Source organism: Tachypleus tridentatus, chromosome 8, assembly GCF_004210375.1.
Source record: "Tachypleus tridentatus isolate NWPU-2018 chromosome 8, ASM421037v1, whole genome shotgun sequence".
Lineage (NCBI taxonomy): Eukaryota > Metazoa > Arthropoda > Merostomata > Xiphosura > Limulidae > Tachypleus > Tachypleus tridentatus.
The window spans coordinates 38810198-38838180 of record NC_134832.1 but is presented as its reverse complement, the minus strand read 5'-3'; the positions used below and the strand labels follow the sequence as shown (position 1 = coordinate 38838180).

The 27983-nt window shown below is 32.4% G+C and overlaps 1 protein-coding gene and 1 long non-coding RNA gene across 3 annotated transcripts in view; one reads left to right on the top strand and one right to left on the bottom strand.

Annotated features, from left to right (window-relative positions):
- The window catches only part of LOC143222208 (cGMP-inhibited 3',5'-cyclic phosphodiesterase 3A-like), a 247057-nt gene that overhangs the window by 155798 nt on the left and 63276 nt on the right, over window positions 1-27983 (bottom strand). The gene's annotated exons all lie outside the window — the stretch shown is intronic.
- LOC143222210 (uncharacterized) lies at window positions 211-26759 on the top strand. The gene is made up of 3 exons (XR_013012098.1): window positions 211-481; window positions 25737-25868; window positions 26514-26759. It is a non-coding gene; the product is annotated as an uncharacterized LOC143222210 (long non-coding RNA).

Here is a 27983-nt window from a genome sequence, read left to right as displayed (position 1 = left end):
GTAACTTCTAGGTACAAGGCAAATCTCACCAACTTATTCAGTTCTATTCTCTCGAGCAAGGGTCGACAAACTACAACCCGCCGACTTCATTGAATGTGTGACGTTGCATAAAAAATTCTTTGTTTTCCTTATCTATCTTTGATTAGCGAACAATAAAATTCAGTATCGAAAAACAGAGCAGAAATCTCATTTTTGCAGTGGCCTCAAATGAATCAATGTTTTAACCTTTCACATGCCATGTTATACATAACACATACCAAGTTTTATGTCATTAAATGATAACTAAAGTGTTTTCTGTAGTAAGCTGCATATTGAGCTGCTACTAGGACAAAACAAAAAGTTTAGTGTCGTCAGATGCAGTTTCTGATGCGTTAACAAGTTTTGGACTTGTTCAGTGTTTGCCACAATTTGTCCATGTGGATGCTGCTCGAACAACTTCTGTTACATTGTCTTTTTTCATGTGTTCATAGACTATTTACAGGTAAGTAACAATATTATTAGTTGAATAAGAGTACTGAAATAGTTTTTTTTATAAAAAATAAAGAACTATAGGAACAATCTCATATATTATACTATAATATTCACTCAGTCATCATATCACAACACTAGACATGTTCATGCATTTTTAGTAAATGAGTAGGTTTTCCTTAAAACTACACTAATTTTGTTGCTAGCCAGTGGACAGACATACAGCAGCAGTTTCATCGTACTTTTCCTGTGTTATGGTTACGCTCAATAAAGAAAATACGTTATATTCAATTTTTCTAACATCCATAACTTCTTTAAAGTACTCTCCTTGTAAAATTTGGTTGGCTGCATCTATTGGTAAGTTCAAAATACTATTTGACTGCAGTTTCGTTTAATATTGTGTATCATTTCATAATTATTTCCTATAGGAAACTATTTTTCTTGTTGTTTCTGATAAAAAGCATTTTTAACCACAAGTTTTTAAAGTGGTCAATTATTTTCTTCAAAAAACATTTTGCAAAACTGCTTTAATAATATTTCTAATTTACATATATTTTGTCACATTCAAAGTATCAAAAGAGAAAAGGCGAAAAATTGACTCTGAATCTCGCGTCTGTAAAGAACATTGAAGGGTGGAATATTTTGTAACTGAAAAAACAAAGTATTGTGCATAACATGCAGTGAGGCTATTTCAGTACCAAAGAAATATAATATACGTAGGCATTACCAAACAAAGCATTTGTCTCACTATCCTCACCTAACATGAAAGCTACGTCATGAGAAATATGAAGCCTTGAAACAGAGTATTTTATCACAACAGTCATTTTTCACTGCTAACAATGAAGGTGCAACTAAAGCTACTTTGAGAGTAGCTTATTTTTTAGCTAAGAAAGGAAAAAACATTTATTGACGGTGAATGAGTTAAATCTTGTATAATAGCAACAGCTGAAGAAGTACGTCCAGAATAAATAGATTTATTCTGCAAAAACAATAACTAGGAGAGTCGAAGACATAAGAGACAACATCCTGTGACAACTAAACAATAAAGCACAAGATTTCCAGTGGTTTTCTCTGGCTCTTGATGAATCAACAGATGTGTCTGACAGTTCGGTGTTGCTGTTGCTCATTCGGGGAATTAATGCTAACTTTGAAGTGACGGAAGAACAAGCTTCAGTGAGCAGCATGCATGGAAGAACTACTGGAGATTGGCAGTTTTTTTGAATGAGAAAAATCGTTCTCAACCGCTACTTGTAAGCGGTGAATGGTTGTGGAAATTGGCTTCCTTGGCTGACTTAATGACGCATCTTGACGAGTTCAATCTTAGATTGCAAGGCGATTATGAGCTTATATGCAACATATACTCTGCAGTGAAAGTTTTCGACATAAGTTAACCTTATTATACTCGCAGGTAATAAAAAATAACTTCAACCACTTTCTCTGCTGTGAAAAATACAACCAAGAAGCAAATTCTTCATTTCCTTTCGAATTCGCTCAAGACATTCTAATTAGTCTGAAGCTACAGTTTCAACAGCGTTTTTCAGATCTCGATTAAAATGCAAAAGCATTAAAATCTTTCAAAATCCATTTGACTGCATTATCGAGGAACTTCCGTCAGATCTTCAATGGGAAGGTACTAACCTGCAGTCAAATGACATGTTAAAAGACAAGTACAAAAAGGAAAACTTGATTGACTTTTATAAGTGCCTCCCAGACGAAGAATATAGTTCTTTAAAATCCTTTCCACGGGGATGGGTTTCAGCATTGGCACAACCTATTTGTGTGAAAAAAAAAACCTTTTCAAAGATGAAATATATTAAATCTGTTTAAAGGTCAGTGTTAACTGATCGTCACTTGCAGTCAGTTTGATTATAAGAATCACGAAATTTGAACCACAATTTGACAATATTTGTCCCCAAAAAAATAATTTCATAGTTCTAATTGATTAATAGTACATGGAAGTTTATGTAGGTATATACTTCTATAATGAAAAACATTAAAGTAATTAAAAAACAGGGTTTTTCATAGCCTTGTATGATCATGGTTTCATTTTTCATTCGCTTTGGCCCGCAAGACATAAAAACATTTCTAATTTGGCCCTCCTCCAAAAACGCTTGCCGACCCATGCTCTAGAGAGCCAAACATAATTTATAGACATTATTTCTTGAAGCAAGATAAATTATTACTAGAATACTGGCCAGCTCGGTAAGAAATATATTGTGGATTATATACTTCTATATGACGTACATAATAATTAGTACTTTGGGTTTTAACTAATCTATCGTAGATATCTTGTTGCTCTAAGTATAAAAAAGCACGTGCAGGTTAACCGTATTCACGTTGTGGTTACAGCTGACAGATAAGAAAAAAAGACTAATATTGATGTTTTTGCGAACCCAAACTCTAGAAGCAGTTTTGTACTTGATTAGTGAAAAACCTTTTCTCTGTATCCCTTTGACTGGGTTTTGCTGACGTCCTGGCGCATGCGCTATCATACCAATTGCACAGGCTGCCATTTTTAACCGAATTCATCCCAATGTAGGGATGGCTATCGCTCTCCTTGATGAAGCGACTTTCTGCTTAACTATTTTCTGTAGCCACATACAACATTCTTGTTGGTTGTGGTCAAAATGGTAAAGCACATATTTGAGTATTTGTTTGCTCACATGATTAGTATGGCTTTCGAATGTTTTTTAACAGACATACGTATACGCTTTTATTCTCAACTTTTGCTGTACAAGGAGCTATAGGATTTTGTGAACTTATCTTTCCATTGTTTTATTGTGAGCACTTGTGAAACGTCTTGATAAAAATCCCTTTATCATTATCTTATTTGTTTCTAAACACGAATACGTTCCAGCCTTGATCAAATAAACATGTAATGAAGTGTAGGCGAAGTAAAGCTTGGTGATAGAATTGTCTCATACTAACGAAACCTTGTTTTATGTACTCACTTATTATGACGCAATTTCGAATGACGCAATATTCCTCAAAATTTCATCACATATCCCAAAAAAAGATCGACCGTACTGCAAAACACAGCTAATGACGCCGTGCTGAAAATATTGTAAAATGACCATTTGTTTCAATTAATTTGCACAAGGGTGTATATTTTAACAATAGCCTAATAGCTTCTTCGTTTACATTTCAAAACGCCCGATTGTAACGCTGCTATGCCAAAACCACACCAAAGTTCATTTCAAAGGTTCAGTAGAACATAAATCCAAAATTATTTCGTCTGACAACATGCACTAGTAGATTTTCACATGAGATCATATGAATATCAGTTTTATTCCCCAACTAATTAAGGTACGCAACAGTTGATCAAATATAGCACAGAAGCAACTTTCATACGCATGGCTTGTGTCGCTTTTCCAAACGGAAATTATTCTTGATTATGTTGGTACTGTTACCGGGGGTCCATACACGTCTTTTTTCTCCTTGATATTCATGGTCATGGATTTTAATCTATTATAAGACACCACGATTTGCTTAACAATAGCGTTTGATTTGTTGAAGGTCTCTTTCTGGATGGTCCTGGTGTTGAAATTGATCCATATTCCTTTGTTTTCGAATGTCACTAAGTAAAAGAAATATCTCTTCTTGTAAATTCTAAATCTCTGATTTGAACTCATCTGAGTTTATGAATATTTAACGTGGAAAAGGAATGTTACATACCCTTCCCAAAAATCGACAAATTTACGGTGGTATCACACAACCTATAAAATAAAATAAAAGTGTTTCAGTTGATTATTTAGAATTAACCAGAAAGCTACACAAAAGGCTATCTGTGCTCTGCACACCACGGGTATCAAACTCTGGTTTCTAGTGTTGTAACTCCACATACATACCGCCGTGCCTTTGGGGGGCAATAAAAGTGTAATAACAATACGTTCATTTCTACCACAACTTTACATTGTTTATTATTTTAAGTGACTTGTTGATTTGCATATTCAAAATCGTTTTAACATAATGTATTCAACTACATTGGTGGCAAAGATAAGTCAATAAATAGATTTTAACTATATTAAAGGGATATCATGGGGATTATTATTCTAATATCGCATACATGAAGCAGATGTGTTTTTAGCTTTAAAGCTACAAATAAACTGTAGGTTTTTATCATACCTATACAATAATATGTTCATAAATATAAAATACAAACATCATTGAATCATAATTACAGTTTGTTAGTGAATTCAAAATCATAGTATTGATACAAGTATACTAACGATGTATCAGTACATATATAACAATTCGTGATGACAAGAAAAGCCACTTGTAAAGAAAATTATATGTGTAAAAAAACGGCTGGTATGCGTAGAGAAAGCACTATGTAGAGAAGCGAAAACGTTTCGACCTTCGATACAGCAAAAAGAAGTGTATGGAATTATAATTATATGTATTGCAAAACCTGCAATCAAACTATAACAAATTGTCTGTAAAACTAGGGGTGTTTAGAGTACATTATTTCGGAACTTAGTCATGAAATACGACTTTTTCATATACTTGTGTGAACCTAACTAAGGCGCATACATACCGACATATTGTCTCTCTTCAATTAACTTAGTTTCTTTAATTGAAAATCCTTCTCTCTTTTGATAATATTCTACCGTATAACTACGTAGTCAAGAACGTCTACACAATGATTGAAGTTTGATGTGCATTCCATTGAACGATAATTAGATTTTGTTTTCTAAAACATTTCAACGTAGGCAAGCTTTTCAACAAATCTTAATAAATAAAATTTGAGCAGTGAAATGAGATCATGAAAATAAAATGTAAGCATGCTTGTCTCCAGTGATTTCATTTGTACAGAGGGTCAAACGGACGTTATAGTAAGAACTTCTATAGACTAATGTTAGAAGTGGCAATACATGCGACATGTTTGACGCCTGTCCGATTATTTGACAATGCAACGCCATCACAAGTTAATTTGTGAGTGAAAAGGTGTATCACAATTATTTCAAGAAAAGATGTTTGTACATCCAAACTGTTGAAAGATAAATAACTGAAGAACACATCCGTTTGAAGGAGGGAACTATCAAATGGTTTTAGCGCAAAGAAGCAGTGAAGCTCACTCAGTTTAGGATAAGAAAAGGCCACAACACGCCACCCAAAGCTAGTCCCCAGCAGTTTATAAATCTGCAAAATGAGGGCTATGACCATGAAAAAGAAAATTCCAACTAAAGTATAACTGTGATGAAGTTGAGTATATTTCCGTAAGTACTTTTAACAAAAATTTGAAATTGATGATGATTCGTAATTTTACAGCTAGATCACATCAACAGCTATTTTATTGAGAAACGTAGTCTAAGAAACTATTTGTTTTTCTTCAGAAAGTATTCCAGTAAAAAGCTAAAGAACCTAATAAATAGTTGGTTCTGAAAACACTTTGTTAGCCCATCTGCCTGCTACTTGATGATAAAGTGTGTGGTCGTAAGCTATTTAATGCAATATAGCTTTCTATATACACGTAAGCTTCGACAGACATACTTCCAGAAGATGTATTACTGCAGTCCCACAAAGCTTTAGAATTTCAGGCGATTTTTATTAAATTTATCACAATCCAGACAATAAAAAACACCTTAAGCTGTGATCACAAAATTCGACGGAGTCTACTGCATTCCCCAAAAAATACAACAAATAAATCTTGCTTTGAAAGAACAAGTAAACAAGTCATTCCATAAATAACAATTCGCCGACAAAAACAAAAATCATAGTTGAAACTCTGAAGTCAAGAAGTTTTCCTTCACTTTCGTTTGCATTTTAAATATTTTATTCAAAAGTGTTAAAAATTAGAAACTCCTTTCATACTATATGAATAAGATATCGAAACTATTTTCACACAAAGCAGGGTAGAACTGCTATATTTATTGCTACTGCAAGTAGGGATTATCAAAAATATATATCCTAAATTGATCTGGAATCGCTAAATAGTGAAAATGTCATTAGAGCATGTAAAAATGTAAATGTAAATGTAAAAAAAGCAAAACTACATGTGATTGCACTTCTTGACACAGACTGAAATATTTACAGATTTATTTCTAAATCCTACACATAGAAGAAATACAATTATTTGATATAAAAGTCATGAAGCGAGAAAGAAATTAACATATTAATCTACAATTATCTCATTTTGAGGAAACACTAATTACAGATGTGACGTAGCCATGCACACGACAATGATATAAAGCGACATTTTTACCAAGGATACCTATAGAAAAAGCATGTATATCGCGAGAGACTATAAGAAGGAATATTTGACACTTCACAGCTGTCAAGAAAACATGTACGTTACATTAGTATAGCTTGAGATTCCTATACAGAAAAATAGAGAATTCTTGTTTCATAGCGGCTCGGAATATAGAGATGTATACTGTATTTTTAACCATGATATCATCAATAAAACATAGTTGTTTGCGGTAGACTAAAAAACAAAACAAATAGATTAACTCTTATTTCAATATCGCTCTAAGGGAAAAACAAAATAAACGTTTATTCCGATACTGAATACCGAAAAAAATTATACTTTCACTCGTCTCAGTATAGTACATAAAACGCAACAATATTTACAAGCTTCTCTATACAAGAAAAAGAAACACATTATAAATCTTTGTCCTCCCGATACAAGACTCAAAAACATAAAGCGCAAATATATTCGGTGATTGGAGTTGAAACTGCGACCGGTAGATTTCGAGTGTAGCTCCTTTAACCATTTGGTCATGTCAGACTAGGATTGGAGATCTACTTGAACATATTATAAAGAAAAACAATTATATATAAACAAGCAAATTGGGTATCTGAACCGTCTTGACTGAAAGCTTCGAGGACTGTGAGTTTTCGACTTGAAACACTTGTGTAGTATAAAGTAAAATAATTATTTTAGTGTAAAGTATTCAAATGCTTAATATGTAACACATACTCAAGTATAAACCATGAAATAACAAAAAGTACAAAATACTTCGGAACTAAAGAGGGGCAGTTTAAAAGTATATTAAGAAAATTATAATGTGACGGTTAATTCCGTTATTTGTTGGTTCAGAGTAGCCCAAAAGTTGGCAGTTGGTGGTGTTGATCAAGTGTCTCCCGAAAGTTTATAATTTCGAAATTAAGGACGAATAGCAAAAATAGCCTTCGAGTGGTTTTGCGAGAAATTCAAAATATACTACCAATGTAAAGAACATATACTGAAACGTTTTTGTTTGTTTTTCAAAGCTGAAAATAACGTTTCTTCAGTAAGTAGCATTTAAACATTCTAAAACACGTATAAAATGTATAAATCACAAACAAACTTACTCCACAATTTTTAACGCTGTCAATAGCCATAAAGCTTCATCCATTTCACCTTGCTTTACACCTACAGTGTCTTTCCTCCTCTGGGAACAGTTTAACATCAAACTGACTCCCACTCACATTCAACCAGTATCAATCATAACGTGATGTTGACGTACATATGTAAAAACGGCTTGTATGGATAGAGAAAATTCTATGTAGAGGGGCGAACAACGTTTCGACCTTCTTTGGTCATTGTCGGGTTCACAAAGAAAGAAAGAGGTAACTGACCACATGTTTGAAGGCGGTTGTGTAATTGAGTGTAAGAATGTAGAGGGCGTACTTAGATGTTAGATTATATTTATTAGTATAGATATAAAGGTGTTCCTTTCTATTGGTATACCTATACATTCTTCTTTTTTCATTTTCTCAGAGTGTCAACGAAAAGTGCCCTCTTTTCGCCTGATGAAAGACTAGTAAGAAGCTATTTTTACGAGATAGTTGTAGACACTATTATTTCCTGAGTCAGTTCTTGGACAGGTTTTCTCAGAATTTTAGAGAAAGATGATTGATTGATCTTTTTTATTTTTTATGAAGCTTGTTAGTTTTTGTTTAGATACACCTTTGACTTTAATAATCTTATAACAGTAACCAAGTATAATTAAAAATAAAAGCGTTAAACCAGCAGCTGTAGTATACAATTGTAAAGTTTATGTGCAGTAGTGATCTATGACTTATAGCGGAGTCTTAGTTTTCTAATCACAACTTTAACTGCATTATCTATATATAGTTGACAAAGAGCAGTGATCTATGTATCCCGAAATCTCTTTAATTTAAATATATGCATACATATATTGTGACAGTCTGTTCTATAATGTATACTCTCCCCTTAGGTTACACATGAAAATACACTCAACAGCACTGTGCGTCGTGTTTTAACGACCTTCAATTTGTTGTAGCTCGTTAAAAGGTTGTCCAAAATTTCACTGCCTCAGAACTGTATACTTTTTTTTCATATTAATGCATGAATATATATTGAACAAAATTTAAGCAAAAAACACACACTGATAAAAGAGAACAGCTTTGGTGCTGAAAATCCACATAGGAAACTGTTGTATGTGGTAACTAACTTTTGTGTGAAGTAATGGTCTAGCGCTTCACTGTAAACCTCATATATTTTACACATATGATCTTTCTTTTAGCAGAGCTTTTTAAGTCTTATTTCCCGTCCTCTAAATTGAATGAACAAACAAGTTATTATGAAATTAATTAAAAAATCCTTGCTAATTTACATCAAAATAGAAACGTGTTATTTATTACACGTTTTACATATAAATTTATACACAACTTTTCTTTTATAAATGCGTGCACAACGGTAGACACCCTATTAGTTTGAATATGTTCTGTTCTGTTCTTATATTTGAAACGTTTTCTATGCTATATTTTAATCTTCTCTAAAAGCATTTTCTGTGGTTTATCAGAAATTCTTTCTAGCTCAGATAGAGGTGCACTAGTGATCTGTGATTTACTAGAAATTCTCCTTAGCTCAGACATATGTACAGTAGCGATCTGCGTTTCGTTAGAAATTCTCTTTAAACTAAATTTTTTATTCAACAATATTGTATAATTATGATTTATAACAAATAATATTTACTTTAATGTAGATTAATCCGTGATGACGAGAAAACCCAACAACGTTTCGACCTTCTGTCATCGTCAGGTTCGCTCCTCTACATAGTGCTTTCTCTATCCATACCAGCCGTTTTTACATATATAATTTAATATAGATTGTCAATGGTGAGCTAACTATCATTCTTTACATTTTAAGTGTACAACAATAATCAATACGTTATCCAAACATTTCATATATGCGCGGCAGTTACGTACTTTTAATGCACTTTCTGTTTGTTACAAATATACAATAAGAAGGTCTTCTTGCCTAAAGAAAACAAGACGATACAGAGTACTTTAGTGCACAGCCTCAAAGGTTAACATTCGTCCTAGGGGTTGGTCACTATAATTATAGAATTAATAATAATTACTCCACAAAGACCTCCCAACATGTCACTACTAATAGTCTGGAAACATTTATTAGTTTTTATTTATATATTTATTAATACAGTTCAGCTGTATTAGCAACTAGTGTTCTCAAATGATGTGTATCTACTAAAACAGATATATAACATCAATGCATACCCCAAATGTTGTCTTTATGTTCTGTATAATGTTTTCTCCAGTTTCTTTCGAAAGCTCCAGCGTGATTGGTGGATGAGATATACTTTACATCCATCCTTGAAATTGGTTCTATATGTGTTCTATAGGATTCAACTCCGAAGGAAATGTTGACTAATTAAAAATCACAGCATTCTGCTCAAGATAGGCAGCAACAATAAATGCCCTGTGGGGATGATCTTACTCATTCGCTAGAACTAAATAAAGTCTAAGAGAACTAGCACCAAATGTGACATTGGGTGCAGGATCTACTTTCTATAATGGACAAATGCGATGGTACCATAGCCCTTATGTAGCTTTGCGCGAAATTCAAAAACAAAGAAACAATGCCCGAAAGATATCAACAATATAAAAGTAAAACATAAAGAAAATGTTAAAGTATAGAATTAGTATGAAGGAAGTTTTGAAGTATATAATTAGTAACGAAATAAACTTCATTCTGTGTATTAACTTGATAATGCAAAAGCATATTATGAACATCGCTGTTTGTTGTACATTCTGATTAGATACCACATTATTCACCCACAATATTTTTAATAAAGGTATATATGCAGGGTAATTGTTTTTTTATCAGTGTTGTTACTTTATTACCAATGTAATTTGGTACTTCCGACGTGTTTATAAACGACGCTGTAAATAATGGTACTCAGAGATACCTAAATTTGATAAAAGGGGCATTCTCGTCAGATCTGTTAAATTTAATTTTTTAATATTTTCGTGATGGGTTACGAAGAAATAATCAACGATATTTTACACACCTTTGCGTAAATTACGGAGTAAATAGAACTGTTTCCATAAATACGATAACAATAAACATTTATAATAATTGTTTATGGATCAAAATACGTTTTATACTCCATGAGTAATTTTTTGTTCTGCAGGTTTGGCCTGTTTTGAATTTCGCGCAAAGCTACACGAGGGCTATCTACGCTAGTCCGACGTAATTTAGTAGTGTAAAACAAGATGAAAGGCAGCTAGTTATCATCACCTACCGCCAACTCTTGGGCTACTTTTTTGCCAACGAATAGTGAAATTGACAATCACATTATATCGCTCCGACGTCTGAAAAAGTAAGCATGTTTGACGAGAAGGAGAATCGAATCCTCGATCCCCAGATTACGAGTTGAACACCTTAACCATTTCTGAGCTATTTCTTTCTCCAGAAAAGATAATTATTGTAATTTAACGTCAACTGAGTAACAAACACAAAATAGCTACCAGTGAGTTTAAGATACGTTATTTAAAAGCATTCTCCATAATCTAATTAGCTACTGAATAAACATGTCATTTTAAGATGAATGTCAAAGATATGAAGTCAATGTAGAGTGATATTTTCATGCAAAACTTGTGAAAATTCATTGGAGTTTCACGTTCAAAAGAATTTTATTTTTATGGTATTCAGATACAAGCATAACTTTCCACATCAAGTAAATCTGTAGAATTATGTTAGTTTTACTCGATATTATTTAGTCAAAAATCACAACAAAAGATTTACAAGTGTACAGTCTGTTTTCATCTCTAGTAACTAGTAAAACACAAAAATATCCAACTAAGAACTTTCTGAATAAAAAAGTATAAAAATATTAGTCACTCCTTTCCCTTCCCACTCGCTCGGTAAGACCTCGGTAAGTTTACAAATTTATCACACAAAAATCAGGGTTCGATTCCACTTGGTGAACAAAACAGATAGCCATATTTGGCTTTCCTGTTAAACGAAAACTTACACACACCTTCCTTCCTCGAACATCGTCACGGGTTGAAATCCTCGTCACACCAGACATGCTCGCCCTTTCAGCCCTGAGAGCATTATATACTGACGGTTAATCACACTATTCGTTGATAAAAGAGTAGCTTAAGTTGGTAGTGGGTGGTGCCTTCCCTCTAGCCTTAAACTGCTAAATTAGGGACAACTAGAGCAGATAGCCCTCGTAAAGCTTTGTGCGAAATTCCAAACAACCAAATTCTCGAAGATCTGTTGGATACAAAAGGGGTGGTGGCCCTTCTAAAGCTATGGTTAATCACTTTTTCCACTGTATAACATATGTGTGTGTTTGTGTAAAAAATAGGCAGTAATACTTCACAAAATATGATAAAATTGCGTAATTCGCACTAATTTACTGAAGAATGATGGGTAATAAAGAAAGTTATAAAAGAAAATGATAAGCATGTTCCTGAGCACGGTATACTAATTAGAAAAATATTATATGTGATTGTAAAAGAACTAAGAACACTTCTTCAAACATTTCCTTTAGTTTATAATAATAATAGGTTACGTCACCACTTCTTCCAATCTCTTGCAGCAAAATCAGTCATTCACTGTCCCTCTGGATTTATATTAATATTAACGAAATTTGGAAAGAAACGAAAGGGGAACGTTTATTGCAACCTTTTGACAACATCGAATTGCGTTGTCACAGCATTATTTATGTTTTTGGTTTTGGTTTCAAGAATAACTATAACCATAATTTATCCTGTAATTAATTGTTTCTACTTAAACATACACAGTGGAAGTGTATTTAACACAAATAAAATGTTATGAATAAAATTTAATTTTTAATTAAAACAAATTGTTACGTAGATGAATGTAAAGGATTTGTGACCTTATATACTTAAACGTTTTGGGGTTGAATTAATGCATTATCTTAACAGGCATATTAACGTTTAATGCAGACCCATAAATGAAACAACCGCTGTATACTTTAAGTAACTTCAATTTTCATGTTTATCGAGCCAAAGATGTTTATAATGATTATTTCCTTTTAATTCTTTAATAAAGAGACACGGAATTTCCACTCGGGGGAAATTTTATATTAAAAACATAACAGCAAGACTTATATTAGGAGAATTAAAACAGGGTTATTTATAGGAATTAAAATAGGTGCTATATGTTTAGTTATTAATTATTTAGAAATAACACCGATATCACGTAAAATTATTCCGATTAAATCATTCTACAAGGCAGGTCTGCGATCAACTTATTCTACAAGGTAAGTCTCCAATCAAACTATTCGACAAGGTAGATCTTCAATTAAATTATTTTACAAGGTAGGTCATCAGAAGGTTCAAAGCAGATGAAGAATTATCTTTGTTTACAGCAGAAAATAGAAAGCACAAGCACGATGATTTTGTTGTCATAATCAACAGAAGGTAATTCCTACCAAATGATTTTCGAAATTAATATGTGGATTGATTAGAAAAACAGTATTTAAAATATGTTTACATCGGGTGCCTTACACTTGTCACGGCTTGATTCCTTTATCATCTGGTTTATCGAAAGAACTTCGTTTTTACACATAATTGTTGTTGTTTCTTGAGTTTATTAGAGTAGAAAGTGGATTAATGCTTCTAATAAAAGTAAAAGCCATTCTTTGAGTAGAAAATCATCTAATAAAAACAAAAAATCAAATATGTATAATTATGCGTGTGTTTGTTAAGTGTTTCTTTTTATTGTTGTTGTTGGTAAATCTTCGACAAAATGTTTGGGTACCTTTCTATGTTGATGTTATTGTCTACATGCATGGAGCATTTGAGTAAATGCCCGAGGAGTAACGGAGAAGATATCGTATATTGTTATTATGGTCTGTATATGTTGTTTTGAGCATTTGTTCATCAAAACATATATACACATCTGTTTTGCCCTCAAGGGTGTGCTTCAGGTAAAATCTTTTTCAAAACAAATCGAGACTTTATTCAAACAGGTTCTTTTTACTTGAAGTAGAGTCATTGCTCGCCGCGTGCCAGAAGTTATAGGAAGTCCAACTGTTCGACTGTCCAGAAATGATATGAAACAAATGACATTGCCAAAACAGTAAGGTAACCACAGTGTACTGCATTCAGAATCCTGAAATATCATCAAACTACAAGAAACATTGTAAGTATAATGATTGACACCGAAACACTACTACTCAAGGTGACTCGTGTTTTAATCAGGTCGATGTGTCAAAGGCGAAAGAAGTCTTGTAATACCTTACTGTGAATAGGAAACTCGTGAAACAAGGTTGATTTGGAAGAAGAGCTATCTGAAAACTAATATTAACCAGGATTCGCCACTGTCACAATGTCACTTGGACAAGACAGCATGTCAACTTACAGTTAGGACACTGGTGGTATGTTATCTTTTCATGCGAGTCCTATGGAGATGGCAAAGTAAATATTCGGGCAACTTTTCATCATAGTGGAAAAAATTGCTCTTCATATCCTCGAGGAAAGCGTCAATAAAGCCTGATGTAAGCATCATATAGAAGCAATAATTCTAACATATGTTAGGGCAAGGTTTAGCAGCAACTTTGTGTTCTTGTGCGTATTGTACAGGATTATCTCAACCAAGATGACGTTACAAGATTGTCCTGGCCAGCAAAGTATCCAGAGTGTAATCCATTGAGAAATGTTGGACAAAACTGAGTTGGAAAATTTCAACCACAACACTAAACCAACTACTGTAGCTGAGTTACAGCATCTCCTAGTAAAAAAGGTGGGGTGGAATCGGAGTGGATTTCATCAATAGCCTCATCTACAGCGTGCCATGTTGCCTTTCGGAGGTTATTAGAGTACCAGGAGAATAACTCAACAACTGAATATCTAATACGAACTGATATAATGTTATAAACACTATTTGTAGCAATTGGATGTTATATTTTGTTATTACATATGTTTTGGTAATATTTTGTTGAGATAGGTGAAATGCTGAATTACATACCTATCTACAGGTGTCTAATAAAATTGTTTGCTATTCTACTTAATCGTTTATGATGTCCCTAGAATCTGCCTCATTATACAAATTAAATATGTAGATGTTTAATAAAACATGCTTTTCTCAGTTTGATAGTGCTAAGTGTATTTGTATTCCATATTAATAATAATGATTTTATTTGTGACAAAATTTATAAACATTTTGGCCAATGCTATTAATGGATATACTTTTTCTTCAAACAATATAGTAGTACAGGGAAAAACGATGTACAGGGACTGAATCCATTTCGATCTGAAAAAAAAAAAAAAATTGTTGCTTAACGTTAAACCTTGAATGTCCTACTTTATTAGAGAGATTATCTTTGATGGTATGTAAATTTGGCATTTTAGTGCGTAAAACCTTCATAATAGTACATGAGACTAGTAGCTTGCTAAATGACATATAATCTGTGTAACATTACTTGATACCAGAATCTTACTAAATGAAACTATCTGACATTATACGCGTAAAGTTGTCCAACAAAACCAAACACATCAAAGAAAATTCCAAATAATTTATTGAAGAAGAAGTAATTTTTAGTAATTCATTTTCATTAAAAATATCTGAGAAAAAAAAAGTGCCTATAATATGACTGATAGAAGTTGTCGTTGAGCCACCTCTTGATTTTTCTTCTTTTAATTCTTCATTCACCGAAAAAAATTAATAATTTTGCTGTAAGCCGAATTTTTCTTCACTTGTTTTGGTTTGGTTTGGGTTAAACAATAAGCCACATAATGGACTGCGTATGCTCTGTCCAGCACGGATATCGAAATACTATTTTTACAGGTGTAAGCCTACAGCCTGTCTTCTGGTGACTTATAATACACGCATTGCATTCGCACTAATCGTATTTAATGATAATCGTTTTATTAAACGATTTTCGGCCAACCAAACAAATTCTCGGAATCATTTCAGTGTTATCTCTGAAAATTAAAAACTAACTGTATATTTTTCCCTTATATATATATAATGTAGTTTACTTCTTGACAAATCGTCATACAATAACAAATAGCTAAAGAATAATATTTACAGTATAGACCAATGGTCAACTTTCTAAAATTACAAATATTTCTTCATATAGTTTACTATGTTTAACTAATTTTATGTTACAGGTGTATTTTACGTAATTTACAAGTAAAAATATAAACTTCCTGATTCAACTTCAAATGAAGACAAGATAAATGATGCACAATTATTATAAAAGTGCCCATTTGTTCGTATCTAGTGGAAGTTGAGATGTAATAGTCTCAAATTATGAAACAAACACAAACTTGTCTTGACGTCATGGGCCAATAAACCAAACCAAAATGTTTCTGTTAATGTTTTGGGTACTGTTTTCAAGTAGCATCATAAGTTTTTGATGTCTATGTAAAGTTTTGTTTTCCAGCACTCACACAACCTCTTTCTTCTAACCTGTAAATAACCGCTCACCTGGACTAAAGCATCTTTCGCTAGCTTCGAATATATGTATATATACATATTCCTCTTAAAAGATGACGTGAACTACTTTTGCAGAGCGTGGAGTAAACACTATGGCTTATTACGCACTAAGATTACTGACGTCAATGTATCGATCGCTCTCAAACAACGTAATCTATATTTCATTTTCAGAAAAAAACATACTCTTAAAGGAAAAATATATCTGAAGATATTATACGTTTGAGGTAAAATGAATGTAATAAAATTTGCTTTGAAAAGTAATAAAACTTACAAAAATAAACAAAAGGTCTCGGAGAGCAGGCAAAGCTTGGGACAGTCGAGTTTTTAACATATCCGCTTGTACGACTTTGTTATACAATTTTGAAAAAAAGAAAAAGAAACAGTTGAACGAATAGAACTTCCAATCTTTAAAAAAATAAATAACAAAGATCTAGCATATTCATTGCGCAGTTTCGTCTGATTACTATTCCAAATAAAGCCGTGATTTGACGGTACAAATAATCACCCGATAGTTTTTTTGATAAGCATCAAGAAATCCAGAAAAAGAAAAATTACATGTCAATTGGAATTTTTGGGAGACGAAAACCATCAAAATTAACTCTATTAGTAGTTTTTCACTTCTTCGTTTCATTTTAGTAGGATGTATCTGTGTTTAATGGTTTGTGGTTTCTTACAGCAAAGCCACGTCGGGCTATCTGCTGAGCCCACCGAGGGGAATCGAACCCCTGATTTTTGCGTTGTAAATCCGAAGATATACCGCTGTACTCGCGGGGGGCGTGTTTAATGGAGTTTCCATAAATACAATATTGGTTCTTAGTAATGAAAACCGTAAAATTTTTCAATGTTTAATTTGTCCGTAAGGTTTTAGGATCTGATAAAGGGAAATACTGTATTTCTAAGTCCTGATTTTGCGGTTTCTTCTTTTATGAAGCATATTGTTATTCATAACCATGCACATATCTCTCAAACATATTTTATCTTATTTGGTTTCACTTTATAAGTCTATAAACCACGACGTGATTTACGGCGATAAAAATATTAAGTACATCACATGTGACAGTTGCATGAATCATGAAAACCCTTTTGGACTTATGTCACTGCAAATTTACCGTACACGACACGACACAAGTAACTCACCCATTAATATTTGTGTTTTACAATTTGTGCAATTCTGAAGCAACGTCAAACTAATAATAATGCATACTACAGGTTGTCAATAATGGTATCGTGGGTGAGTGTTCAAAGTTCCAGTGGTAGGTAAATCAGGATTAACCATATTCTCTCACCCTACCAAGCTGTTTCAAAGAATTAGATTTGAAACATCCATAAGTTATAGAAAAATGTATGATTGGGAAGAATGAATTAAAGATGAAAATCCTAGAAGGATAATGAATTAACAATCCCAAATAACACGTTGCTTGAATCTTTAGCAATTTTGTTATTAATGAAACTTTCACTTTGTTGTTCTGTCAAACATACTCTCCATGTAATAAACATTAATACTCTAATAGTAAATGAAACTTTACGTAAAATGAAACCTGCTATAACCCATTTTCTGAAATTAGTAGAAGTATCTTACTATAATTACCATCTTTAGCACACATACATAGAAATTTGATAAACAGTAAGACTCGATGTATACCAACTATAACGAATAACACAAAAGTCATTAACTGTATAATAATAACATTAAACCAATTCAGAGAACCAGTTTCATTAGTTTCTATCAAACACAAAATGAAAAATAATGTGTCTTTTAATATAAATTCATTAAATAGGGATGGGATCGAGACATAACATCCCAAGACACAATTAGTCACTGACCATGGAAATAATATTCTCTGGTAAAAGTAAAAAAAGTAATAATCCTACCGATATTATAGTACAAAGAAATTATCCATTTAGCATCATATAAAACTGCCCTATATATGATAGTACCATACGAGACAATGTATAACCCACTCCCAAAAGCTTAAATATTACAATTTCATTATAAATTGTAAGACAAGCAAATCAAACTAATTCGCATTTCTAAGGTGGGTCTCCCTGATAAATCATAAACTACTTTATATTATACTTCAGTGAGAAGAGACAGGTAGCAGCGCCACAGGTGAGTCCGTACTCCACTGTGTCGATTTAGTGTAACTGAAGAAAACAGAAACAACATAGAATATAACTTGGAATCCTGCCAAACCAGATACGGATAACAAAGCAGCGGGAAGCCCTTCCTTTGATCATCCTTCAGAGTCTATTCACATTTGATCGTTTCTTTCTCAGAGCTTTGCAATTTTATGTTTTGTTTGTTTGTTGAATTCCGCCCAAAAATGCTCGAAGGTTGTCTGAGTTAACCGTCTGTAATTTAGAAGTGAAAAACTAAAAGGAAGCCAGCTAGTCAACACTACTTACTGTCAGTAATAAAAGTAAAATTTGGCGATATTGAAGATGATTGAAATATTTCATTTGTTTTTCTAAACCTCCTGAAAATAAAAAGTAGCGTGAAAAGTTTAATTTATTCTATGTTTACATTTTGTCTGTTATTACTATCAGAAATCCAATTTAAAACATAAAAAAATCCCTGTTTTATCGAAGCATATCGTTTTCGAAACGAATGAGTGTTAGCAGTTATTTTGGACATTGGCATACAATATTCGAACATACAATACTCTAAAAATAAAATATGTTACCTTTAGACAGCATTATTAATTATATTATACGCCAGTTATTTTCTGTAACTTTTACACATTGTCACATAGGAACACGTTTTATACATATGCAAGAGAAATTACGAAAGGTTTATGAACATAATATTGACTTCAGAGTTTACACTATTTACATAGTAACGTGTATTTGTAAAGGTAATATGCATTGAAAGACGTGAGTATATACTGGTTATCACAACATGTTCAAATTATTTTTATAAATTACAACTGGAAACTTCCGACGATCCCTACAATGACTGTCTGTAGACATTATTTTTTCTACCTGTAATATTTCTCCAGGCGGTTTGTAATCAGAGGGTTGAGGGTTTGGATTCCTGTAACACCAAACATGCTCACTCCTTCAGCCGTGTGAACGTTATAATGTAAGGATCAATTCTACTATTCTTTTTAAAAGAGCAACCAAAGAGTTAACGGTGGGTGATGATAACTACATGCCTTCCCTGTATTCTTACACAACTAAATTACGGACGGATAGCGTAGATACTCTTCGTGTAGCTTTGCGCGAAATTCAAAACAAACAAATAATATTTCTCTACGCAATGGTAAAGAATAGAATGAGCTTTCTCTAAATATTTACTTCAGTGTGCAGCCTATCCTAGAATTTTATTCAAAGGTACAAACCATTTGTATTTAGACATAGAGATTACTATTAAGATTGTTATACCGGCCAACAGATGAAACCCGAAATATTTATATATAGAGGTACTAGCTACCCCTAAACATTTTATTTACGAAAGCAGTTAAACGTCTACAACTAAGTTTGAGAATTTTCATTATTATAATGTAGATTGTTATTAAATACATTTATTCAGGAATATAAAATTTTAATAATTTAACTTAGGTATATATTTTGCTACTACTCGCCTTCGTGCTCAAGGGTATTCAACTATTGCAATACACAGATCTGTGCAGCGCAATCTGAAATCAACCTTCTCACAAAAAAATAATAATATGTCACGTTTGTACAACATTAACATATCAAGTTTGTACTACAATAACATGTCACTTTTGTACAACAATAACATGTCATGTTTGTACAGCAATAAAATGTCAAGTTTGTACGACAATAACATATCAAGTTTGTACTGCAATAACATGTCAAGCTTGTACAACAAGAAAAAAGGTTGTTCCTAGATACATGTATATGGAAAGAGAAGTAGAAGTTAACCCTCCACATCTGCGTAAGTAATTAAAGATCAGTATGGAATAGATGCATTCTTGTGAACCATGTGTCTCAAAGCATGCTAATTTATGTGCATAGTCTTTCTCGGAACCATTTTTATTGTTGTTATTCAGGCTGTTCTAAAGAATATTATTTATATAAGTAGTCTGTCTATGAATTTTCTGTTCAGTGTATGTTTAAACGTGTTAACTGTTTACGTGTATAGTCTGTTCCTTCAGACTATTCTTACATGAGTTTATTATTCATAGTTTCTCACTACACTCTTTTGTTCAAACAGTCCATAAAATGATTACCATTTATAAACATAACCAATCTCAAAACCTTTTCGCTTACAATGTTCAGTAACGTTCTTTGTCAGACAGTTTCAAAACATGTCTATTGTTTATGTACACAATCTGTCTCAGAATTATTTTGTTGAGACCGTTAGTAAATGTGTTTATTCTTTGTTACTCAGTCTGTCTTGGAACGTTTTGAGGCTATTTTTAAACGTGTTTATTATTTATGTGAATACTGTATGTCGGAACCTTTTGTCGTTATTGAGACTGTTCCGAAGCTGACGTGGTCTGGTGGTAAATACGCTCAAATCGCATCCTCAGGATCGCGAGTTCGAATCTCTTCACCAAATATACTCACCTTTCATTCGTGGGAGCGTTATAACGTGACGTTCAATCCCATCTTTAGTTGATAAAAAAATATTTACAGTGAGTGTTGTTGACCAGTTCCCTCTCCCTTTGCTTATCTCTTTTAAACTAAGGGTACGGCTAGCGCTGGTTAGCCCTCGAGTAACTTTGTGCGAAATTCGACAACAAACAATCAGACTGTTCCGAATCGTGTTTATAACTTATGAGACAGTTAGTACTGGACCATGTTTATTCATACAATTCTTAGACGTGTTTGTTGTTCATTTCACTGTATGCCTCTGAACCTGTGTTTATCATACATGCGTATAGTCCGTCTTAGAATTTTTTTCATTCAAGTTGTTGATGAACGCATTTATCATTTAGTTACATAATCTGTCTCGAAATTTCTTTGCTCAGATTTTGTACTAAACATATTCATTACTTCTTGTACAGTTAGTCATTGAACCTATTTTTGATTGTTTATTTTACGAGCACAGTATGCCTTGCATCTGCTTTTATTCCGACATTTTAAAATGTTTTTATTATTTATCAGTGCAGTCTGTCTGAAAAGTTTTTCTTAAAAGTGTTCCAACATGCTTATTACTTACGTACAGAGAATATATATGACAATAAATTGCTCATAGACAAAAAATTTTATTTACACAGTCTGTCTCTGGAAACTCTCAGTTGAAAGTAATCTCAAAGGTGCTTTTATTTGCTGCAATATCTGTCTCGGAACGGTTTTTTTCTCCCCACACTATTCCTAAGAATGGTTATTATTTACGTAACCAGTGTATCTCAAGACAAATTTTATTTAAGACTTTCTTCAACATATTTATTATTTACTAATGTACTCCCATTTTTCTCGCAACTTTTTGTTCAAACTGTCAAGAAACCATTTTCTTTTTGTTAGGGTGTTCCAAAATGTACTTATTCTTTATGAGCACAGTATATTTCACAACCTCAATCCCTTATTTAGGCTGTTTATCAAACTTATTGGCTATTTATTTTTCTTAGTGTTGTTTTTTTCAGAACCTCATTACTTAGGTTTGAACCTAAAAGTATTTACCATTTGTTGCACAATCCCTATCGGAATGATTTTTCCGGTTCTTTAAAAATGTTTTTTAACCAGGTTGCTGTTGATCCTTTTTATTTTATGTTCACAGCCTTGTTCGAAATTTTTTATTGTTGTGAGTTTTGTTCAGACTGTTTAAACGTGTTTATATTTGTGTATACAATCTATCTTGAAACCTTTTGTTTAAACTGTTTAAACGCGTTCATTATTTATTTGATAGCCTATCTCGACACATATTTTCCTCAAACTCTTTCGCTCGTTTTTTACCATTAATGAGAACATTTTGTCTCAGAACTTTTTTGTTGTTCAGAGTGTTCTTAAGCGTTTTTATTATTTATTACAAAGCCTGTCTCGGAATATTTTTTTTTCAGTCTGTTCCTAAACATGCTTATTATTTATTTGAATAGTTTATTTTGTAACCTTTTAACTGTTAAAAAAGTTCCTAAATGTCTTAACCACTTGTTTATGGACACAGAATATCTCGGAATCTTTTTGTTGTTCTTGTTTTTCAGAATGTTCTTAAAATTGTATAAGATCTTTCTTAGAACTTTTTTGTTGTTGTTGTTCAGACAGTTCGTAAGCGTTCTCTATGAAGAAAGTAATTTACTAATATGAACAAGATGTTTCCATTACTTGTACACAGTACTCAATGTCATCTATTAATATTTATGTTTAGACAAGAAATTTCCCTTAACTATTCTGCAAATGTAAATTAGTTCATAGATTTCTTACAGAATGATATTAATTATTTTTAAAACACTTAGTTTCTAATTACTTAAAATTATTATTAATTTATCTTAATAGAATGTACAAGTGAAAAAGTGCACGTTTTAATAGCCAAGCTTCCCAGTTTGCGGTTTTCTGCACCCTAAATGTTGTCGACATCCTCAAGGGAATTCGCGTCCATATTGCATTTTTGTAAGAAAAGAAACTATGTTATATTAGTTTAGAAGACAATAAATGTGGTTAGCCTGTTGGCTTATTTTTGTTCGATATCGCTTTTATACTCTGTAGAAACAGCTTCCGCAGATAGATCTATTTGAATACAGATTTGCTAATGATGAAGTGAGTTCATTCGAAAAAAAAAGTTGAAAACTGCTGTTTTATAGTGATGAGTAAGATTATTCATCTAAACATTTGAGAAACTCTTAGAAAAATCGATTTTAAAGAATTTCATCAAAATTAACTTAATACCTAACCCAGAAATAGTACAAAGTTTTATGCTGTAACAAAAAACAGCAAAGAATCTATCCAGTTTAGGGTAGTATTTAACTGCTACTTCAAACTATTATTTTCTAACCAAATACTTTAGTAAAGAAACGTTCTTACTCAAACTAGTGACATATCTCACAAATCTGAGTTCAACAGGTCTTACTTTCACTAAGTAGTAATACTCAAAATGACTTTCTCCAATTAAGTTTTTAAATAACAACAAAATTGTAAGATGTAAAAGTGAGTAAAAGTTGAAGAAAACGTATTGACTTCATAATGACCATTTACTGTGTGTGTGTATCTATAACTTGAGCAGTGTGAATATTTTACTCATTGTAAGACTTATTCACTTCATCATGACCATTTACTGTGTGGGTGAATAACTTGAACAGTGTAAATATTTTGTTCATTGTAAGACCTAGTGGCTTCATAATGACCATATACTGTGTGTATAACTTGAGCAGTGTAAATATTTTGTTTATTGTTATTTTTCGATAAGTTTCAACTTTGTCTACTGCTGGGTGACTGGGTATCTGGTGTTGATAGGTATGCCCTGCTGAAGTTGGAGATTTGTCAGAGAAGCAACTCTTCGTGCTGTCTCGAACGATCACACAAGCAGAAGATAAAAAAAGTATCTTGAGAAATCGTGTTTTAATGTTTCGTGTGATGTTTACCGTTACGTATCCACCCTTTTGAAAGACACTCACCTGTGACTAACTTCCAATACACAAAGCGAGCCCTCAAACTTGGTCTTTTTTTTTTAATCACTTATAAATTGTGAATAATAAGATGCAATAGAACACCCTTTGAACAATTTTCACAACTTAAGTGAACCCAGGCTAACAATATTTCATAATTAAACGTAGTATGTTTTTTTTATATAACCCCTGGCAGCTCTTTGTTAAACTTAGCTAATCTAACAATTAACATAAAAATGTAAAGCCTAATAGCGTTTAAAGATTAAAAGGACCATTTTGCTGAGCTCTTAGATGTATAAGTATAAAAGAAATGTTGTTCCACTTTATATTTTACTGAGAAGTTACTTATTTAGCAAACTAAGGTGATACAGTGCAACACAGATTTTAGTATTCTGTCAAGCATCTAATCTACTTTCAACACACAAGTAACAGGACCTACAAAACAATACACGGTATCATGAGTGTAATCAGTCAGTTTACTAATATTCCACATAGCCTAATACTAATACAAACCTTAACTTTTATCTAGTTTACTCCACTCATGTATCGTATAGTTGTTGTGCTTGATTTCAACAATCAAAAGATTTCCATTACGTTTCGGATTTATTTTTAATCATATAATCATGAGAACATTTGTAATATTAACAGCAGTCGATATATTTTAGACTAATCTAATTTAACATTCTATGCACTGGTTGAGCTTGTTTTACTCTTTTAGCTTATCACAGACTTTCGTCACATAACCGTTATTAATCAACTCGTCCTTAACTTTCACTGGGTAACTGATAACTTTACTCCTATATCCTTATTCCACACAGGTGATAGTTGAGTTGGTTTTACTAATCCAACTCATCATTAGCTTTCATCGAATAATTTGTGAATTTACTCCTGAACATAATTTCATAATTATATTTTAATATGTTTTAAACATTTTTCTGAGAGGTAATTGCAGAGCTACAGCTACTAAACTACAAGAAACTAGGTTTAAGGTGTATTTTAGTTACGTTTTAACTGCCCGGTTTAGCGTAATTCTACATCTTGAAATAGGTTAGTTGCTGTTTAAAAATACAACTCAAACCTTTTAGCAGTGACGCTCTCCATTAATAATATTGCTCTGAACTGTTTAGCAGTATAAACTAAGTAAGTTGTCTCTGTAAACTGCAAAATTTAAACTTGGTCTTAATGAGTGTTTCATTAAGAAATTTATAATAATTTAAACCAACCCTTTGAGAAATTATGTTTTAGCCGCTCTTAATGGTGTAACTCAAAACCGTTCTTCATCATGCATTATTGAGGTGATTCCTTGATATAATGTAGCATAAAATTAGTCTAACATTCTTAATATTTTCATTCAAACAAATACATATTTATAAAACATAAACTTAGGCTGTTAAAAAAATCTAATAAACTTAGATACAAGTAACGGCATTTACAGACACTACAAAGTTGCTTTGTTTTTCTATAAGTTTTATACACGATACTATTACTTGGAATATTGTGACTCAATCAAATAAGTGATTAAAACATACTTGCACAAACCTTTTATTAACGTAAACATTTTTCTCAAGAGCGATTTTATTATAAGCTGTAAGATGCGAAGTGAGAGAATTGACCTTCAGTGACGTCATGCGTAATTTTATAGTGGGCCATCCTTTCGGCTTGGTAATGTGATAGTTGGGTAGAGATATGACATAGATATATTTGAGATATTACACTGATTTGTAGTGTCTACAACTACAGAAATATGGCGGAAAAGGAAATATACGAAACAAAGAAATTAGTAAAGGAGACAAAACGATTAAAAATAAAGATTCAAAGTAATATAGGTTATGAAATCTGCTATAAAGTACACAGGATATGTAAAATGTGAATACAGAACAAAAATACAAAATCTTTGTTACAAATTAAGTAGAAAATATGTGACGTACTTTATATAAAAATGAATAAATAATATAAAAATCATTTTTTTTACTGACTAAAAGTCAAGCGCCATTAATTATAAAATTAGGATTAATGCCTATCGTAGGAATGAACAATATTCAAAGTGTCAATCCAGTGGTCTTCTATCATTTTTCTATCTGTTTTAGAGTTGTTTAGATGTTCCAGTATACTGGTGGTTACATTTATCATACTGGGTTAGACAAATGCTGTGCGCTATGTATGCCAGTTCCAGAAGGATTTGATTGGACGAGCCTGAGAAAATTTCTCACAGCTAGGAGGTATGAAAAATAGTTCATCACAAGGCTGACAACCACACTGTGCTGGTTGGTAAATTAACTTAAGCTTGAACCAGCATAGGTTTAAGATTTATGTTTTTCTGTGAGGAAACAAAAGAAGTTTCATGGAAATCTATGGTTATTAAACTAGACTAAATCAAAATGTTTTTCCTTTCAAGAAGTGTGAAATATTCTTGAGTTTATGCCGTTAAGGAACAAGAAAGAAATGTTTTTACGTTTAAGATAATAATAATAGGTAACAGAAACGGTTAATGATTTGGAGAATTTCAGAGCACAATTTTCTCTCTAAATACGAATGAATAAAAATGTTTTAATTTTCATATAAGTGTGTGATGTTCTTAAATTTGGGACGTTTAATGACAAAATGGGGATATCCTTGAGTTGAAGATGTTACTAATAAATAAAAGTAATGATGATTTCATGGAAAAATTTGGTTATTAAATTAATGTAAATCGAAATATTTCATTTCAAAGAGATGTGAGCTATATTCTTGAATTTGACATGATAAGTAACGATAATAATTATGCTTGATTCTTGAACTGCTTAAAGGTGATATTTCGATCGGTGGCATTACTCTAAAATCTATCTGTAAATTTCAGACTTATGTGTGTGTGTGTTTTCTTATAGCAAAGCCACATCGGACGATCTGCTGAGTCCACCGAGGGGAATCGAAATCCTGATTTTAGCGTTGTAAATCTGGAAACTTACCGCTGTACTAGCGATGGATTCAGACTTATGAACAATTTGGATAACAAAAATCTAGCCCTTAATTTATGTAGAACCGCGTTGAACCCAGAACAAATTAAATCTTCTTTGAAATTATGTCTTTCTACATCCTAATGAAAATTTAAAAAGAAAGATACTTCCATCTGATGCTCCTAAATGATTGGACTTCAACAGTCTATTTCTATGTTGATGCTCTTGCACTACTTAATTTTATATTTTAGTTCTAGCTGTAAAGATGGATGTTGAAATAGCGAGAACAGCAGCCTCCTGAAAGAAGGTTTTTGTTTTATTTTTCTCTGCAGCATCCGAAAGACTTGTTAATTAGATATTTTTTGGAGATCATTATAGCTCAATATCACAAAAGCTTACCTTATAATGAATTTTATTGTATGATAAGTATTTCAATACAACTAATGTAAGTTCCACTACGCACACAAAGTACGCTACACATAATTCAAGATGATGTTTGAGGTTGCGTAGTATTATCATTTTCTATTTCTTTTGTTTTCCAAATACAATGTCTGAATCAGAGAAAGCGTCAACATGTAAACATTGACTCTAATAATTGAGGAGTTTACAAAACAGTGTCGTTACTTGTACTGTGTATTGGGCATGAAAGTGGATCGAGTAAGAAGCTGTTTTAATATCACAGTTGTTTCTCTGTAATTCTAATTGGGTTACTTGTAAATTTCCATTACTTTGCTTGTCCGTTTATTGCCGATATACAGTGGCAACCAAGTAGCTGGAGAATTCTTGTACCATTGTTATTTGTTGAGTATGTTTCTTCACTGTACCTTTGTTTTTCTTTCAATCGTTGAAAATGTTTCTTACATATGTATTCATGTAGCTATTTTATAGAAGAATGTGTTTAAGATCACTCGTTTTTTTCATAACATAATATGTTATTGTATCATTGCACGTTTTAAATATTCTATATAGTTATCCAATAATCACTCCTTTCCTTACAGAAGGAAGATGGTGCCACTCAAAGTGTAAAATTATTAATATTTTATGATTCTTCCTGGGTATGGATGTGTAAATTTCTCCATCTTTCAATATTAGCAGGATGTCTAGGAAGGCCACTCTAGACGTGTTGTTTGTGGTTCCAAAAGTGAAGTTAGTTTTGGGATATAGATTAATGAGGTGGTTGTGGAGAAATGTTAGGTCTTCCAACCCCATGGTTTCAGTTACCTAATATGTCATCTATGTATCGATACAAAATTTCAGGAACAAAATTAAGTTTTTGTAACCAGGCAGGTAGAACCATTTCTTCAAGAAAATGTATGAAAACAACATAAGCATTTACTGCAACCTTATTATTCATGACAACACTTTGGATCTGTTAGTAAATATCAGTTCCAAAATGGAAAT